The sequence below is a fragment of the Haemaphysalis longicornis genome, unplaced genomic scaffold (assembly GCF_048455015.1).
Source record: "Haemaphysalis longicornis isolate Haplotype H1 unplaced genomic scaffold, Haemaphysalis longicornis Haplotype H1 scaffold_5, whole genome shotgun sequence".
Taxonomy (NCBI): domain Eukaryota; kingdom Metazoa; phylum Arthropoda; class Arachnida; order Ixodida; family Ixodidae; genus Haemaphysalis; species Haemaphysalis longicornis.
Genome location: NW_027526385.1, coordinates 128,967,660 through 128,972,283, shown reverse-complemented (window position 1 = coordinate 128,972,283; position 4,624 = coordinate 128,967,660).

Genomic DNA, 4,624 nt, shown 5'->3' with positions numbered 1-4,624 from the left:
CGAGTCGTCGCTTGACCAGCATGTGGGCATGTAATGGCCGGAAAATGAAGCAACCGCTGCGCGAGGTCATTGGAGTGAGGTGAAGGCATTGACGCCACGTTATCCAGGAAGTGAGCACACGGTTACGTTAGTGCATTGTTTTGAACTTCGGTTTGAACCGACTACCAAGGCATGGTTATTTCATTTCTTTTATTTTCCTTTATTATTTTCCAAAGCGCCAATCTTGTCCAAAATATTGCAGTCTCCATTCTTAGCGTTTTGGTGCCCGGTTGGGGATGTTAATTTCTGGGAATAAATTTTGTACAATTTCTCTTGTTAGGTGTCCACCATTTGTACCAACAGAAGCCTTCAACACAGGAGTGATCAAACACGGAGAATAAATTTAAAATTGTCGCATATCCGGTTGGTGCCTTGTTTTACGTTGAGCTTCCTGCGAAAAAACACAGACGGCAAGCCGAAAAAATTACGACAGGGTATAAACAGGAGGGCACCAGTACTGTGAACCTTCGGTTCGCAGGAAATGTTTTTATGATGTGCATCATAAGATCTGATCTGCCATTGCAGACTTAGAAATTATGTTAGAATCTCTTGCAAAACCGCTGCGCTAAATTGAAATTACGAAGACGAAGTACGGCGGAACACACGATGCACACTTACGAAATCGTAACTATCAACTGGCCTTTATTTTCCGACCCTATAGGAAAACACTGGAACTATAAACATAGAAACAGAAACGTTCAAAACCCCGCAAAAAACCCTATCTGTGTTAAGTTCTTGATAGTTGTTATTGTTACTTCACTATGCTATCCTATATATTTTCCGGAGAAAAATGATTTCGAAGAAACATATTTTCCGAAGGAAGGGAACATTAATAAAATTTTCTTGAAAAGTTAGATTCAATCAGAGTCAGTGAATCTGAACGGAACGCTCTTTGGAAGTAAGTACTTACTGAAGATTACGGCTAAAAATAGCAGAACAGTCGCCTTATGCATATTTGCTTGGAAGGGGGGGTGCTGCTTGAATAACTTCCAAAATTGAGAAACTCGTGTCGAGCGCTCAACTGGAACACCAGTACTGGATGTTGGAAAATTTGTTTCGGTTTTTATATCTTACAGATCGTGAACCTCTAAAAGTGCAACAATCTTTAGGCTGACGTTTAGGAGTGTTGTGCCACAAACAACATACATCTATACAAAAAAGAAGAAAATGACAGCGGGTAAAGAAATACCATGAATAAACAGCGACGAGAAGTTCATCCTTAAAGCTGTGTTATTGATGAGGATCTTGAACCACTTTTATTCCAATTCATCCATTACCAGTACAGACACGTAGATTGACAGTAGTTTAAACATGCTCACCTGAAAGTTTAATAAAATGCAAAATGAAGACCACAGTAACTTTTAAATTTGGAAAGCTAATATTGGCTGACATGAATTTTGTATATTACGGGTAATTTAAGCACTGGGTTACATTTGTCAGAAACCACTCCTTCCACTGTGTTTATTTTTGCATTTTTCTGCCAGCTTCCGACAGAACGACGGGGCCTGGTCTATTATCAAAACAAAGCGCGGGTGCGTTGTTTTTCCTTTTGTATGGCACATAGGCTTTCTCTATTCCATTAGGAGAATATTTTACACTATCGTCACTAAAGCAGAATAAACTTAACGATCTTAATTCTTGTTTTATTGTTCTACAAATGAGGCGTATTTTAAAAGCCAGATACAGAAAATGAAGCTAAATTGCATGAAACTGCAGTGACAAGAAATACTCGACAACTTTCACAAAAAGTTGGGGTGCAAAGAAAAGATTTTATGATAACGCCCTGAAATTGCGTCTGCAGATCGTAGTTTGTATCGAAAGTTAACCAGATTCTGGTGTTTCACAGATCAAAATTAGCCAAAATTCATTTGTTTATTTGGGCGTTTCCTTTTGGTTTAGGTGGTAAGACTGTTTCGCGAGTGTTTTTGGAAGTTTTTGTTGCTTTTCGGAACGAACTTATTAGGAATTCGAACGGAAGTTGCGAGATTAGCGAAATATCTTTCTTCAGATGTAGATGACGAAGTGAACGAAATGAAACAGAGAGATCTGAAACAGTAATTTTAATTTCACCTCACTGTACCATACGTTATGAATCTGGTTGTATTTGTTTTTCAGTCCCATATTGACCATTTTACTTCTTAAATAAATACCCTCCGCATAAAAGCCCTGCAAATTCTCCGCGCCTTATCAGGGAACGAAAAAAAGATGAAGCAAAAGATACGGGCACCGATCTTATGAAGGGTTTTCAAAATAATTGCAAAGGAATGAAAAGTTTGGTTACTTCGTGTCTGTCTTCACGCGTGCGCAAGAACATCATCCTAGGGAAGAATTCGAAAAGGGCTGCTCATGGTGCCAAGAGGACTCACCTTCTCTCCATGAATAGTTCTACTGTTGGTCAAGCCGTGTTGTAAATTTTAATGCCTTTCCACCAAAACTCAATCGCACCATCCCTAAACTCTTTTTAAATAAACTTTTTAAATAAAATAAATAAACTCACTGCGAGCATGGTAACTGAAATAAACTGTGCAGAAAGAATCAAACAAATGATCAGAGTGAATTTTTCAAGAATTCAAACTCGGTGGCACGAAAAAGCACAGATTAGTCCCCGGCGCACTGTTCCCCTTGTTTTATTCATTTATAAGGTTTCTAGGGGCTCACTCACTGCTGTATTATCACTCCTGCCGAGAACTTCAGTTTGCTCAAATAAATTTCTACATTTTGCTTCCCAAGATCTGAAAGGCCTGCACTGCCCACAATGCATGGGTAAATGCACGGTCGTATTAGTCTTCACACATTTTCATAATGCGGTAATTTAGCCCCGCATTATGAACGCTGCAAGATCTTTGGAAATAAAATGCAGACCTTTGTTTTAGCATACCAAAATTTTCGGCATGCGTCATAATTAGAGTAGCGAGGTAGCACTTACAGCCTTTTTTTATTGAGAAAGAAGGGGACCAGTGCGTCAGCGACACATCTGTGCTTCTGCGTGCCACTGATTTGGAATTCTTGGAAACTTTACTCTGATTGTGGCTATATTCTGTGTCTTTTTCTGCATAGTTTATTTCAGTGCGCACACTTCCAGTGAATGTACCCGTATAAATACGAGATGATCTTTCAAATAACAAATAATTGTTAGTCAGCGCTCGTTCTTGCTTGTGCCACTGTCTAGGTCATGCTCTAAATTTTTGAAGATTGTGAGCTTGTGCCACTGTCTAGGTCATGCTCTAAATTTTTGAAGATTGTGATTTTTTTGTTGAAGGCAAGCATGCACAACCTATGCCAATAACGGCCACCATAACTAAGGAAATCATCGTACTAGCGAACACTAAACAGAGACGAAGGTAAAAGAGGCGACGAAACACACGCTAGAACTCAGTTTGTACAGCAGAAACACGAAAAAAAGCCCATTAGTACATGAAAAGTGGAAAGGGTAAAAAGGCATCGAACACAAACCAAATAAAATAGTATCGCACTCGTAACACTTGCTCATATAACAGAGCCACCTCACAGTGCCCGCCAATATTACTCGGCGTAAATTAAACTTACACGTGGGTTGGGCTATCACCCCTCACCCGTGCACAACTTGCTCCCCCTCTCCAAAAAACCGATTTCCTTTGCAGACAGTGCCAAGGATTGTGAATTGAAGACCTGTACAGGATGCGTGTCTGCAGAAAATCTGGAGTGCAATCCTTACATCTCCGGCAGTGATCAGCCAGGTGGCCAGCCCCCATCTGCGCCTTCCCAGCCGCTTGGTGCTCTTGCAGCTTTACATTAAGGCACCTGCCTGTTTGACCGACGTAGCATTTTTTGCCCGACAGAGGGACCCTGTAGACTACGCCCATCGCACAATCCACAAACCTACTTTTGTGCTTCGTGTCACAGTGGGCTTTGTGCAAGGGTTGTTCACCTTACTCAGCATCTTGGAGAGCTTCTCAGGTGCCGAGAATACAACCTGCACACCGCACTTCCCACCGACCTTTTTCAGGTGGTGGGACACTTGATGCACGTTGGGAACAGCCACCGCAGGTACTCTTTGCCTTTGGCTTTCAAAACCTGGGAAGCGGTCACTTTTCAAATCCTTGACAAGTTTCTCTGCCACAGAGGACACAACTTCTGATGAAAAACCTGCCGCTCTCAGTCGTTCAGCTTTCTCAAGCAAACTAGCCTGCATTTTATGCTGGCCCGACCTGGTGAGCGCCGCCCGCATAACTTTCTTCGCACTGCCCCGTTTCACCAGCTTGGAATGGGCTGACTGGTAGGGCAGGATGCCCTTTTTACTACGAGGCGCATAGTGCCAACATGGCTGATCACCGACCAGTTACAGGCGCACATCCAGAAACTGCAGAACGCCCATCTCAGGAAACTCTGTTGTGAGCCGAATATGCAACCTGTTAGTTTGGTGTCCATGGTCAGAAAAGTTGCTTCCTGTGTTGATCAGGATAACAAGGACAGGTCTATCGCAGAGGGTGTAGAGTGTCTTGTGGGTGGTAGTAGGAGACCGCAGCAGTCCGGTAATCGTGTGAAGAACACTATGGGGTTCTTGCGTGACAGTAACTTGGCCTTGACGTTGTCTGACAAGGCGGGT